The sequence below is a fragment of the Emydura macquarii genome, unplaced genomic scaffold (genome assembly GCF_026122565.2).
Source record: "Emydura macquarii macquarii isolate MOO-44397 ecotype Brisbane River unplaced genomic scaffold, CSIRO-AGI_Emac_v2 contig_1483, whole genome shotgun sequence".
NCBI classification, from domain to species: domain Eukaryota; kingdom Metazoa; phylum Chordata; order Testudines; family Chelidae; genus Emydura; species Emydura macquarii.
Genome location: NW_027131620.1, coordinates 12,760,971 through 12,777,002, shown reverse-complemented (window position 1 = coordinate 12,777,002; position 16,032 = coordinate 12,760,971).

The following is a 16,032-nucleotide window of genomic DNA, read 5'->3' as shown; positions in this document are numbered from 1 at the left end:
TATTTTCCATCTAACCCTTTCCTAATAGTTCCTAACATACTGTAAGCCTTTCAGGCTGTTTGACTTCAAGATCTCTTTCTTGGGTGGTAACAGCTAATTTAGAATCAGTTATAGATGTAACATGGGATTATTTTTTCCCATGTGCATTAATTTGCACTTATCGGCATTGAATTTCATCTGCCATTTTGTTGCTCAGTCATCCAGTTATGTCAGATCCCCAGGTAACTCTTTACACTCAGCTTTGATTTAATTGTTTTGAATAATTTTGTATCATCTTCTGAAAATCTAGCCAGAGTGTCACAATGGGAGGGGCTAGGTTCTAAGCATTTTTGAAAATCTGGCCATTATTTATGTGTCTAAATGGGAGGTGAGAAATTTTAGAAATTTGATCCAGACTATGGGTGCCAAGCACTTGAAAAGCTGACCTTTACAGTCCAAGTTCCCTTGAAAAATGGACATACAGATTTAATGTTACCTACTCTTATATATTGCTTTTCATCCATGGATTTCAAAGCACTTTACAGCATAGTTAAGTATCATTATCTTCATTTTACAGATGAGGAAACTGAGGCACTGAGATTAAAATGACTCACCCAGCAGGCCCATGGCTTAGATGTGAATAGAATCAAGATCTCCTGAGTCCCTCAGCTAGGCCACACTGCCTGATTTGAGCTGGTTCCATTGGCACGGCTGGATCTTGCCTGCTTGGTGTGCCCTAGGCCCCTACTGACTGCAGCCATTGGTTAGGGTGAACAAACCCTTCAGCTATGGACCCATGGGAAAAAATGCTAGTGTAGGTTAAAAAATAGGAATATAAATAGATCTCAGGAAAAAAACCCACGTAATTGTATTTTATTTACTGAATTAGGGCCTAATTGGCATCAATAGCAGCTACACCCGTGCACATCCAAGGGCACTATTTGGCTTTGTAGAAGGCTCACCCTGTCATGTATCTATGGGATATGTCACTGAAATATAGCAAAAGTACATTTTTTAGTTTTGTTCTGAATATCGTGAACCACCTTCCTTAACCAACACATTTCACGCTTCCAACTGATAATAGGCCAAGAAAAGATCTCAGTCAGAGATGTGTCATTAAAATCATATTTGTCCATTCCTATTTATTATAATAAAAAAGAAGAAAAGCTAGATTTGAGTCATATTTCCAGAGTTCATCATATGCTGGCACATAACACTTGTGAATTTTATTCAATTCATTTAAAATGATTTCTAACACACAGCCAGCAAGTTAAGGACTGCAAGGAATTCAAATGATCACCAGGCATCGAAGATTTCTCAAGAGACAGCTTTCAAATCACAAGGGAGGTATATTTTCCTTTAGGAATTATACTTAAAAAAAATTAGTTCTAATGACTACATATTTCTCAAAATAAGACAGGCTTACTGATGTTGTGAAATCAATGGACTCACATATCCTTAAAAGGGCAGATTCCATTTTTTGCAAAACAGTCCATTTGAAATGGGCCAAAATACAGCAGCTCAACCAATCTCAGTCGTTGTCAATCCTCGCCGTAGGTGCATAGTTACTGGAGGCAAGAGACCTGATTCTTTTACTTATACATCTTGTAATTGTTTAGGACCAAGATATGACCCATTTGTGTGCCAGCAGAAGGGATTAAGGAGGAATAAAGGGCCCCTTTAGTCCCTTACACCAGTGTATCCGGCTGACACTTCCTGTGCGTGGGATGTTGCAGGCTGCACAGAGCTGCTACACACCCTTTTGCACAGGTGGGTGGGAAGTGGAAAAGTGGGTGGAGTCTTGACTCTGGTCCTCCAATGTGCTGTCATAGTAGTTGCTCTGGTCCATTGGGGAGCATTAGCAGCAACAGGTATGGACCTACCACTGTGCGCTCTGTCCCAGTAGCAAGATTGTGAAAGGTCTAGAGGCAAATAGACTCTAATGTTCTAATTTTTAATCCTGTTTAATGAATGGATTTTAAAATGATATGATCTGGCCTCTGTAGTTAGGCCCATCACAGTGTTACACTAGCTGTAGAGCAGTTACACCCTCCTTAATTTTGATTTATTATTGATTTTCCTGTTCTCAGTGTCAAATACACTTCGTTTTATTTAAACTCTTTGGAAATTGTGCTGGTTAGGTAAAGGCTCATCACTGTTGGGCTCTCCCAAAGGAAAGCAATCACACACATAAAGAAGGTATCATGCTTAGCACCTTCTCAAAGTGAGAGCTGACAGAGGTCACTGTGGGGACATAGCCCTCAGCCAAAGTTTGGATCATAAGAATGGCCATACTGGGTCAGACCAATGGTCCATCTGACTCAGTATCCTGTCTTCTAACACTGGCCAATGCTAGGTGCTTCAAGGGGAATTAATAGAATAAGTAATCATCAAGTGATCCATCCAGTCATCCATTCCCAGTTTCTGGCAAACAGAGGTTATGGACACTTCAGAGCATAGTTTTACATCCCTGCCCATCCTGGTTAATAGCCATTGATGGACCTATCCTCCATGAACTTATCTATTTCTTTTTTGAACCCCATTATACTCTTAGCCTTCACAACATCCTCTGGCAAGGAGTTCCACAGGTTGACTGTGCGTTGTGTGAAGAAATACTTCCTTTTGTTCATTTTAAACCTGCTGCCTATTAATTTCATTTGGTGACCTTAGTTCTTATGTTATGAGAAGTAGTAAATATCACTTTCTTATTTACTTTCTCCACACCAGTCATGATTTTATAGAGCTCTATCATATTCCCCTATAATCATCTCTTTTGCAAGATGAAAGTCCCAGTCTTATTATTCTCTCCTTCTATGGAATCTGTTCCATACCTCTAATAATTTTTATTGCCCTTTTCTATATCTTTTCCAATTACAATATATCTTTTTTTAAGAGGGGGGTGATCAGATCTCCATGCAGTATTCAAGAGGTGGGCGTACCATGGATTTGTAAGGAGGCATTATAACATTTTCTGTCTTATTATCTATCCCTTTCCTAATGATTTACAATGTTCTGTTAGCTTTTTTGACTGCCGCTGCACATTGAGTGTATGTTTTCAGAGAACTACCCACCATGACTCCAAGATCTCTTTCTTGAGTGGTAACAGCTATCTGACGAACAGACATCTGACGAAGCGGGTTACAGCCCATGAAAGCTTATGCCTGCAGAAATTAAATTTGCTAGTCTTTAAAGTACTACAGGACTCCCGTTGTTTTAGCTAATTTAGACCCCATCATTTTATATGTATTGTTGGGATTATGTTTTCCAATGTGTATTACTTTGTATTTATCAACATTGAATTTCATCTTCCATTTTGTTGCACAGTCACCCAATTTTGTGAGACCTCTCTGTAAGTTTTTGCAGTCTGCTTGGACTTAACTATCTTGAGTGATTTTGTATCATCTGCAAATTTTGCCACCTCACTGTTTACCCTTTTCCCAGATCATTTAGGAATATGTTGAACAGTACTGGTTCCAGTGCAGACCCCTGGGGGACACCACTGTTTACCTCGCTCTGTTCTGAAAACTGACCATTTATTTCTACCCTTTTTTTTCCAATCTTTTAACCAGTTACTGACTCAGGAGAAGACCTTCCCTCTTATCCAATGACCGCTACTTTGCTTAAGAGCCTTTAGCGAGGGACCTTGTCAAAGGCTTTGTGAAAATCTAAGTACACTATATCCACTGGATCACCCTTGTCCACATGATTGTTGACCTCCTCAAAGAATTCTAATAGATTGGTGAGGCATGATTTCTCTTTACATAAACCATGTTGATTCTTCTCCAAAAATCGTATTTATGTAGCTGTCTGAGAATTCTGTACTATAGTTTCAAGCAATTTGTCTGGTATTTAAGTTAGGCTTTCCATCCTGTAATAGCAAGGATCACCTCTGGAATGGTTTTTAAAAATTGCAGTTACATTAGCTATCCTCTAGTCATCTGGTACAGAAGCTGATTTAAATGATAGGTTACATAGCACAGTTAGTAGTTTTGCAATTTCACATTCAAAACTCTTGGGTGGGTACCATCTGGTCCTGGTGACTTATTACTGTTTAATTTATCAAATTGTTTCAAAAAATTCTCTGACACCTCAATCTTGGACAGTTCCTCAGATTTGTCATCTAAAAAGAATGGCTCAGGTCTGGGAATCTCCCTCACATCCTAGACCCTGAAGAGTGATTCAGAGAATTCATTTAGTTTCTCCACAATGACCTGATCTTCCTTGGGCACCTTAATCATCCACTGGCAGCCCCACTGGTTGTTTATCAGGCTTCCTGCTTCTTATGTACTTTTTTTTTTTTTTTTTTTTGGTTACTTTCTGAGTCTTTGGCTACCTGTTCTTCAAATTCTTGTTTGGTGGTGTTAATTATATTTTTACATTTCATTTGCCACGTTCCTTTCTATTTTACTCAATAGGATTTAATTGTCACTTTTTGAACGATTTTTTTTTTGCCTCTAACTGCGTCTTTTACTTTGTTGTTTAGCCACAGTGGCACTTTTTTTGGTCCTCTTACTGTGTTTTTTAGTTTGGGGTATACATTTAAATTGATCCTCTAGTATGGGGTCTTAAAAAGTTTCCATGCAGCTTGCAGAGATTTCACTTTTGGCACTGTACCTTTTAATTTCTATTTTACTAAATTCCTCATTTTTGTGTAGTTCCCCTTTCTGAAATTAAATGATACCTTGGTGGGCTGCCTTGGTGTTTCCCCCGGCATATTAAATTTTATGATGTTATGGTTACTACTACCAAGTAGTTCAGCTATATTCACCTCTTGGACTGGATCCTGAGCTCCACTTAGAACTAAATCAAGAATTGCCTCTCCTGTTGTGGATTTCAGGACTAGCTGCTCCAAGAAGCAGTCATTTATGGTGTCAAAAACTTTATCTTTCTATCCTATCCTGAGGTGACATGGACCCAGTCAACATGGGAATAGTTGTAATCCCCGATTATTACTGAGTTTTTTAATTTTTATATCCTCTCTAATCTCCCTGAGCATTTCACAGTCACTATCACCATCCTGGTCAGGTGGTCAACTTACTGCTATATTCTTATTATTTAAGCATGGAGTTACTATTCAGAGAGATTCTGTGGTACAGTTTGGTTCATTTAAGATTTTTACCTCATTTGACTCCATGCGTTCTTTGACATATAGTGTCACTCCCCCATCAGTACAATCTATTCTGTCCTTCCAATATATTTTGTACCCTGGTAATACTGTCACATTGATTATTCTCATTCCACCAAGTTTCTGTGATGCCTATTATATTAATATCCTCATTTAATATGAGGTGCTTAAGTTCACCCTTCTTAGTATTTAGACTTCTAGCATTTGTATATAAGCACTTAAAATTGTCACTTTTTTGCTGTCTGCTATTATGTCATTGTAATTGAATGGGACTCCTTCATTTGGCTGTTTCTCATCTTATCCTACCCATATTTTAATCATCTTCCATCCTCTCCTCCTTACTAGGATATAGAGAATCTCCATTAATAGATCCTCCCCAAGGGATGTCTCAATCTGAACCATATGTTCCTCTGCACCTTTCAGCTTTCCCCCATTCCTTAGTTTAAAAACTACTCTATGACCTTTTTACGTGCCAGCAATCCGATTCCATTTTGGTTTAGGTGGAGCCCATCCTTCCTGTTTTGGCTCCCCCTTTCCCAAAAGGTTCCCCAGTTCCTAATAAATCTAAGCCTCTCCTCCCTACACCATTGTCTCATCCACACATTGAGACCCTGCAGTTCTGCAGTAATCCAGTGGAGTTTTCAAAGTTAAAATAGTTCTTCTAAATATTTCCTACAGAAAGGAGGGGTCAAACCATTCTCTGTCATAGGTGTCTGTGTATGTATATATCACCACGGCATCTAAATAGTGAGAGAGGAGGAAGAGTTTGATACATTATTCTGGAATGGACAGCCCAGTTTAATCACAGTACACTCCAATGCTCTGAATACTACTGTTTATGGCACAAAGAATATTTCCCAGAACTCAGAAGTCTCGAGCAAGAGAGTTATGTCAAGGCATCTTTAGGACAGTTTCACCTCACACCTTCCTGCCATATGAAGCTATTACTATGAGGGAGCAGGGAGGCCTAGGAATCAACATGTCAAGGTGATGTGGCCTGCCCACTCCAGGTAGAAGTAGTGAGCATTAGAGATAGTACTGAAGATAAGTGGTTAGAAAAGTTAGCAAGATATTTTCCAGCTGTCTCTGTTTCTCTAACACTCCCTCTTTCCCCTTCATTTCACAGGGGTCTTTTTTTTTTTTTTTTTCCTTTTACCAACAGTATCAAAATCATGCATTGAGTAGTTCACCCCAGCTTAGTCTATTATCACACCTCTTTCATCTGGTTGCTGTGATGGGACTTTAAGAGAACAGATACCAGTATTTCTGCTCTGAGTAGATCAGTAATTACCTAGCATCTCAAATAGCTTTTTTATTAAGCAGCCTTTATGTAGAACTTATCATCATTTTCCAAATGAAGGAAAATGCTTCAGTCAGTCGCTGGTTTTGATTTACAACCAATAATGCTGTGGACTCAACAAATGGAGATTGCTGACTAGCAGGAACAATGAACTTGTTAGTTAAAGAAATTAACAAGTGTGTTGTTTAACTGTAATGACAGCAATAAAACAGGAGATGTGACGTTGATACAGTCACAACTGAATCATAATGGATGAGATATTTACGGCAAAGCTGTTAAAACATTGAATAAAATATGGGTAGAGTAAAAGCAGATGTGGTTTTATTCTTCTGTGCTGAAACTTGTAAAGTAAGAGATAGTATGAGTAATAATCACAGGTTCTAGTTCACAATGCATTAATAAATATTGATATGGTGTCAGTGCTGAAACTTTCCAGATACAGAAATAAAGTGAGAAAACCTGCTCTTGCATTATATTTTACTAACTTTAGATTTTATGGCACACATGGCAATATCTCCATTATGATATTACACACACATACACACCCACACACCCCCTTTACTTATATAGTTGCAGATCATGCTGTTTAAATGCACAGACCTATTTGTAGGGGATAGTGTTTCTAGCTTGAAAAATAATTGTCCTAATCCATGTGCTGTTTTAGATCTATTTTATTTATATATTTTAGGTACTTATGTGACCACCATTACTGTAATGGCTCACAATTTTTAGTGTATTTATCCTAACAACGCCCAGTGAAGTAGATTAATACTATTATTCCTATTTAAAAGAAATGGGACTCTCAAGCAGAGAGAGACTAGGTGACTTGCCAGCATCACACAGGAAGCCTATAGCAGTAAAGGGAATTGAATCCTAGTTTCCCACCTCTTAAGCTGGTACCCTAACCACTGCACCACACTTCTTGTTGTAGGGGGTTTAATATCACTCCTACTTACTTTCAGACTATATCAGCCATGTCTGGCACCCACAAACATAGTGAGGATGCTGTGTGCTGCTTTAAGACCTGCTTTGGGTAGACATTTGACTCTGGGAACTCCTTACCCAATTTTCTGCTGCTTTCCACTAACAGAGTAGAGGGGGATGAGTGGTGCCCACCATATTTTCTTAAACTGAGGATCCATGGCTTTGCCTCACACAGTAATACCATTGCCACAGATCTGCATTGAATTTTACTTCATCCTTCAGATTGGTGCAGATGTATGAAAACAAAAGGTTGTATCCCCCTTTTTAAACACAGTATCATCTTCATGAGCTTTTGCTGGCAACAGATTCTTAGCCTTGGGGTCTATGCAAAATTGTACAGCCACCTCACATGTGCATGCACACATCCCCACTTTGCACATGCATCCATTTAGCCATCTACAATTGCACTTGAGGGATTTTAATACATGCAAGCCATATTGCAAATGCAAAGTATGCATGCAGATGCATTTGTGGACTTTGGGAATAAACGTGTCAGACCATAATGTTATCTCCATCACCTTGAATTAACATCTCCTTGAGAACTTCGCGATTACATTAAGACTCGTAATAGGAATAATGAAATGATGTGATCACAAAAACTGCTAGCTTTACTAAGCAGCATATGTGCTCAGTATACATGATTCCTGCATATGATATCTTCCACATGCCATTTAGTTTAGAAGATGAATGCCAAATGATGAATGATCACTACTTGTATTAAACTATTTTTCTCAAGTTGATATGTACATGGCTAATCTGAAGAAACTAGTTTAGAAGCGAGATTTCCCCATCTACCACCCTCCATCTTCTTCAGTGGAGGAGCTATCATGGGATCATGTTTTTGAAGAATTTGTGTCTTTTCCCCTTCAAAGCTGGAAAGAATGTTAGCAGTTGATACCATAGTTTAAAACATCACAGAACTCTAGTGAAATGTAAGCTGGCTGCAAATTTGGGTCAAATTTTCAGCTAGCTTCAAAATCTTACATAAAACATCTGGCATATAAAACAGGCAAGAACACAGTGGAAGTATGTAACTCTATACCAGGTGTGACTTTGTTTCCTCTTTACTACACTTTTAAAATGCTAGGGCCAGATTTTAATAAGCCCTCAGCATCCAGTAGTTTCTGGATGAACTACTGAATGTATTTGAAAAACCCAGACACTTAATATGGGTGCTTAAATGAGAGCTGAGGCCTTAGAAAATCTGGTCCCTCGATTTTGCTTGTCTTCAGGGGCAGCTGCTAGGACCTGAGGTGAAGTTACTGCAGTGTGGAACAGAGGCAATATCATGTTCTCTCCCTCATGAAGACTATAGTTATATCTTGTTTTGTTGTTCTTCACCTGTAACTGTATCAATGAATCAGTCAGAATGACTATTATTTTATAAACTAAGGACAACAATAAAATAAGCAAGTTAAAAAACGCTCTCCAGGAGAGAGCACTGTGTGTTTGTGTATGTAAAATGCTACAGTAACTTTGAGAACAAAATGGCTCCTATTTCTGCACAAAGGTCTGCAATTGTAAAGGCTCAGCTGACAGAAAACAGGGTATTAGAGAGACAAGATGGGTGAGTGAATATTTTTTATTAGGACCAACTTCTGTTGGTGAAAGAGAGAAGCTTTTGAGCTACACAGAGCTCTCCTTCAGGTCCTGAAGATAATGCCATTGTTATGCTAGATTTAAAATACTATTAAGAAGAGCTCTGTGTAGCTCGAAAATTTGTCTTTTTCAGCAACAGAAGTTGGTCCCATAAAAGATATTATCTCACCCACCTTGTGTGTCTATTATTTTCCAGGAAATTCTCATACTACCCCTGCTGGGAAAGGCTGGATATAACCTTCCCTCAATTCTTCATTAATCACCAAAGTCAAACAATCTCAAAAAGGAGAATCTACTGCACCAAGCCTCATTTCCACATATTACAGTCTCTCTGAAAAGGATAGTGTTGTTCTGTTTTCAAACCCTGGAGCAGATTTACATTAGCTGGTCAGCTGTGAGGATCTGTGTACTATGGCTTAGAGCATGAAGAACTAACAGTTTGCATCTGGCCTGGGACTGTGCTTCAATAGTAATCAGACTAATTCATAGGGGGAGCTGACAAAAATAGACCCGTTTTCTGTGATTACACATAAGCAGCCCTCTTTTTTTTCCTGTGGTTCTTATCTGTTGCTCAGTGAAGACATAGTTTCAAGGATAACATAGACAGTTTTGTAATTTGTCACAAAGTGGTCAGAAATGAAGTTGGAGGGTAGAGCGAGGACAGAACCCAGATTTCCTGACATTCAATCTCGTGCTTTAATCACTAGATCATCTTTAACCTCAGGATGCAGTTCCTTCCCATAATGATATTTTTGGAATTGCTTGCTTTTGTGCTATTTCAGGGTCAAGTTTAGACTTCTACACCATGTTTTCTGGGTGTGCATTTGCTCAGGTTAATTATCCCAGAATTGCTGTTCCGCACGTGGCCAAGTCTGTGCACTCTTTCACAGCTGTGACTCACTTGGTTTCTGGGACATGCACCTTGGATGAACTACACAATCTTAGATCTGTATCTCAGGCACAGCAGATCCTCACAGCTTCTTTTTTCACTGATTAAAAGTCTTGTTTGGAAATCAAACAGGTTACCAGAGCAATGCTTATGTGCTTTCACCTTCTTATTCAGAAAAATGCATTCACTCAGGAAAAATATCATGAGGTTGGTCAGTAATGGACAACAGCAATCTCTCTACTGCCAGAGTCTTACTTGGTTGGAAGGACAGAGTAGCTGAGATGATACTACAGCTCACTTCCTTTACTTGCCTGTACCAGATTTATATTTACAGATATAGGTATCCCAGAGGCTGATATTATAAAGTTGTGAGGCACAACAGCATGCACATATCATGACATGTTCAATTGAATTAACCAAATACGTTCATGATTTTCTTGGCAAAGAACTAAGAGAAGTAGAAGAGTGGGTTCCTTCCATACCAGAGATGACTGAGGTGATTTGTATATATAAAGTTCGTAATAATATCTAAGTTATGTTGTCAATTCTTTCATTCTGTTTGTACAGCATCTTGCACAGTGGAACCCCAATCATGACCAGGGTCTGTAGATATTGCTTAGTATGTATATATAAATGCATAAATAAATAAATCAGATTTAGATAGCATCTTCATCCAGGAATCACAAAGTACCTTCCAAATGTCTTTTAATGTAGCCTTAAAAACTCTCAGTTTATGACATACTAGGATTCCACCTATTGACTAAAAACCTTAAGGAATAGTGGGGCAGATTCTCAGCTGTGGTAAATTGGCATAGCTCCAGTGGAGTAAATGAAGCTATTTTGACTTCACCATCTCTTTTTGGTGTTACTCAGCATGAAGGAGACTGTGTAGATGTGAAACATTAAGGCTTAATTTTGAAGTGTGTGTTAATTGTGTGTGCTGAAGTCACACATGCACTTATCACAATTTCACATGTGAATCCAGGAATTGAATTCAAATGACTAGCTGTGGTCATGTGAAGGCAATATTAAAAAATGTCCATAGTTAACTACTGATGCGGTGTTTATTTTTGTTTTGTTTTTTGTATCCAATTTTAGCGGGGGGGAGAGGAGGGAAAAATCAGGCCATAATTTCTCATACGAGAAAAAACAAAAAACAAAATATACAAACAAAAATCAACCAACCCCAAAACATCCTTTACAGAAAAAAAATTGTGGAGATTTCCAAAACCACCTTGTGGGAACCACTCTCATCCATATTGTCATCATCCATGAATCTGATGCATGTCTGCTCTATGCTGATGCTGTTACAGATGTTCGATTGCATATGCGGATTTAGATTTCTGTGACATATGGACTCCAGACCACAAGGTACTGATCTGAAACCACTAAACTCATTTCACTGAGGATCTCGAGTCTAACTTAAATATTAAGGATAAATGGTCAGTGTTTTAATGGCCATTTCACGCACTATCACATGTGCCATTTAAGTCTTTCATTCTATTCCCTCAAATATGTTATAATGAAAATGAACGTGAAAAAACAAACATAAAAAACAAAAAAAAAAAAAAAAAAAAAAAAAAAGCAACCTTTGCTGGTTGTTGGCTTTTATTTATTTTTTGACCCTAACAAAATGGCGAATTGTCCCATTATACTTATTTCCTGCAAAATACTTATTTTCAGGACCTTTGATTCAGGAAAGCAAAGCAGTGCTACAGTTATCTTCTGTATGGAGCATTTGTTTTTTTTACATACTGACACACATTTTAACATGAAAAAGGTCAGAGATGGAAACGGCACAGCTTGTTGCTGTGACAGCAGACATTTAACAGAAAGATTTCTGGACACACTACAGTTTAAAATAATTTAGTAAAATAATTGCCATGATTGATTTTTTAGGTCCCTAAGTTCATGCCACACACTTTTATGTGACAACTCACTTCTGAGGCTTTTTTTAAAATGACAGTGACAAATGCATTCCAAATAAGTTCTGGGTGACTGTCAAAGTTTGATTAGATTCACGAACTCTGCCATTATTTGTTGGCTAAATCTTGCATGCCAAGTAGTTGCCAATACTGGCTTTGTCCAAACAGCTGTTCCTGCTGGTGGCATCAGGCTAGCAGGAAATCATCTTGTTCAAATGAACTTTTGATAGCCTGCCCTTATGACAAGCTAAGCCCCATTTGTAAGGAACAAGCCACTTGCTTTTGTTGTAAACACAGAAGTTGCTAAAGCAGTGAACACATCAGGACTGCACAATGCATCTGCCCCTAAAATAATATAATGATTACAACAAGAAAGCCAAAAAAGATTATGTTGGGGGGAGGAGTTGTGTTGTACCCAAGACAGATGCAAAGCTGCTGAACTTTGGAGAAGTACAGAGCAGAGTCCACTATGGACAACGCTATGGAAACTCTAATTAATGTACATAGCACTTCGCTATTATGAAACATTAGAAATATTTTAGACAGACTTCAGTGGAGTTACACCAAAGATGCATGTGATCCATTCATCTCTCACTCAAATACAAATTTTAAAATAAAAAAAGGCAGCTGGCCTATCAATAATGACCATTGAAACATACAAATTAGTTTTGCTCAGGTACGAAGGGTACAACATGATGTCTGCAGATATAACTTCAGCAAAATCAGTGGAGTTAACTCGATTTACACCAAATCTCAGTTAGGTCAGAAGATTATTAAGACTCAACTGAAAATATATTTGTATATTCAAATTATTAAGCTCTGGGGAGAAAAAAAAAAGAAAGCAAAAAGTGTTAGATGGAGATACTATAAACAAACAAACAACTTCAACATTCATAACTGTAATGACTAGACCTAAATGCACAAAAATCAACAATGGCGCAAGTCACCTGATTGTACTTTTAGCTTTTGTAGTGTTCTGCCTGATGTTGTAGAAGGATTATAAGATGTCACCTGCCTAAAAAAGCCTTACATTGTTTTTTCCTATTCCTAAGAACAGTTAGAGAGAGAGAAACCGAATGTATTGAAGCCTTCCACATCTAGAGACCTTGTCAAATTCTAAGCAGATCCCATATGAAAAAGTGCTGGCTAGTATCACTGTAGTCCCTTGTGCACATTTGCCCACACCACAAAACCACCAATCAATTTGGTAGAGCAAATGGACAAAATTAAAAACATGAAAAGTTAAGTAAGACAAAACTTGCCTGAAGTGAAAATAGAGAGACTTTGACATAACTATTCAGAGAGAACACAGGACATCGTTAATGGGACAGTACATCAGAAGCTTGCAAATGTAATCGTAAACTACAGCTTATTTAAAAATAAACCAGAATATGATGGTGATGCTGGACAAGAAAAAATAAAACATATTAGATTCCTCTTTCTAAGATCCTCACTATGATCAGAAGTAGAGCTGTGCAAAATGTCAGTAATAAATCTGAAAACTACCAGAAAACTGCCAGGGTTCACAATTCATGGCAAAGTCACAATTCACACCCACTTCCTTACAGCAATTTATGGTTTTGCATTGAAATAATATGAAATCAGCAGTTTTGGCATGAAAGTTTGGAGGTTTTTCTGAATTTAGCCTTGAATTTCTGGTTTGTTTTGAAGAGTGCAAATCCAGTGATTGGAAAATAAAACAAGAATATTCTTGTGAAACCTGATGAAGTGAATCCACTGAGTCAATAACATGAGAAATCAGCACAACCAAGATGTTGTAATATCAGGAGTAGGCGAAGGAATGAGAAGAGACCCCTCCATTGTCTAAAACAGCCAGAGTCTTCACCTCAGAGCACCTGCGTCCCCTAGAAATGGCATCATGTGGGATCACCCACTACAAGACAACAACACTACAAAATGGAAACAAGTGGCGCCAAGAATACTTTGTTTCAATTCCCATTCTCACAGACTCTCTTTCTCAAACCACATCCACAAGTTAATGGTAGAGGAGATACTCCTTACAACATTTTTTCAGAACATAAAAACTGCTCCAAACACAATTGTAAGGCTATGAAAAGTCGATTCACTGCAAACAAAAAACTTTTACTTTTGATGTTAGAGATGGACCCAAACCATATCCCAGATTCAAACAGTTCTGACTTTAAAACTTCAATATGCCAATCGCAACTTGAAACCATCTCTGTTGACTAACTATAGCTTGCAAATGTCAGACCTCCAAATGTACAAGAGGATAGTCCCACATAAACAGGTTTTCCCATTGGTCATAGGACTGCTGGGTAACCCACATATGTTAGCATAACAGGACATTTTGCTTTACAATGATAGGCATCGTCAGCATGTGCATAGAGAGGCTTTCCTAAATCAGGACCATAGTGGCTGAGCATCTAGACTGGTGGAATGGTGGAAACCTATTTGGTCTCTGTGGAAATGTAGGTTTTTTGCCATCCAAATGCAGGTTGTCCAATTTACTGAATACTTTAAAGGAGAGCTGAGGAAGTTATACGCAATGAATAATAGATTTGATTAATTCTATTTTTCATGGTCATGAATTGTCTGCAAACAGATCATAAAATTCTCAAGTTTACTCCTTATTTTTGGCCTGCAGATTGTTTATGAACAGTTCCTTGTCAATAATCATAGTTCATCCACTGTACTTTGGTTTGTTATGCAGATCATATGTTACTGTTACATTTGAAAATCCAATTGCAATTTTGCTTTTGATGAATATTCAAGCATTTGAGCTCAACAAAATAATTTTCCATGAGTATTTGTGTCAGCAAAGCGGAAGTATTCCAATGTTCATTGAATAGGAACACAAAAGGATCATGGACATGGGCTGAATAAAAAACACACTTTTTAATTCAGGTGAATATTTGCAGCATTTTCGCCCACTATTCACTCAGCTCTACTTACCAAGCATGCTTCATGTGAAGTATACAAATAACCAGAAACATATAGTCACCCAAGTCTGTAGAAGCGGTGTACTCAACCTTTGGGCAGATTTAAATAAGAATTAAAGCAAAAGAGTGATAATGCTACTGCTTTGTGTTTATATGGAACCTTCAATCCAAGATCTCAAAGCACTGTACAGACATTAATGCATTTCAAACAACCCATAGGAGAGATGTATTATATCCTTATTATAGGAGTTTAGACTAATGCACAGAGAAGTGACATGGCTTTCTGACAGTCACATCAGACTGGTATGTGGTATGGAGCCCTAGCGCCTGGCTCAAAGCACTGTCCCACACACTCTCCATTTTAAAGTTAAGGCTACAACTCATTCACTTCATGGACATAACGTGTGGTTGGGGTTGTACGGTTGTAAAAGTTTTAACTGCATGAAATGCAATACTTAACAAGTATGTGTTAAACACTGAATTTCTATCTCTATTCTTAATATTCCTGATTCTGACACTTCCACACAGACCTCAAAAGCTTTCACTTTATTTTCTATTTTGTGCTGGTGTTTTCATTCATTACAAATGAAGTTAAACCCTTAAACCAGTGTATGGCTTTTTAGGCACTTATTGATGGTGTTAGAGGCTTTCTCCTATTCCATAATGTAGGCTTAATCATATTCATTTTGCCATACTCATAATAGTAAACATTGCAAAAAATATTCTACAGTTAAAATTTGCAGAGCTGGGGATGGGGGAGAAAAAAGCAAAAGGATACCATATTGCAAAGGGAAAAAGTTAGATTGTCATGAAACTGAAAGGAAATCAATAAGACAACTTTGGAGACCCATTTCAATCCGTTGTTGACATTGTTTTCTGGTAGTAATTTTCTCCAAATGTTAGCAGTATTGAGTTTGCTTATTGATTCTATTATTTTTGACCTTGCATTAGTGTGGGCTAATCTTACATGCCATAAAATTTCCTTTCACGGCTAAAAATATTGTATGGCTCTAGGGGAAAATTACAATCAGGTCATGGCCCCTTTAGGATTTTGACGACTGTATAACCAGCAATAATGAGTTATTTTGACTTTGGCTATACCTTCCTGTTATTTACATTTTATTAAACAGGTTAAGATGAGGCGTCATGCAAGTAATCAACATATTGACCAAAATACCAAAGTCATAACGCATTGAAAAGTAAACTGAGAACAGCTTGATCAGTCACAGCCTTTATGCAAGTCAATAATATAAACATATAGATACAGAATGAGATAGAAGCCAAAGTGTTATTCATTTGTCTGGGGGATA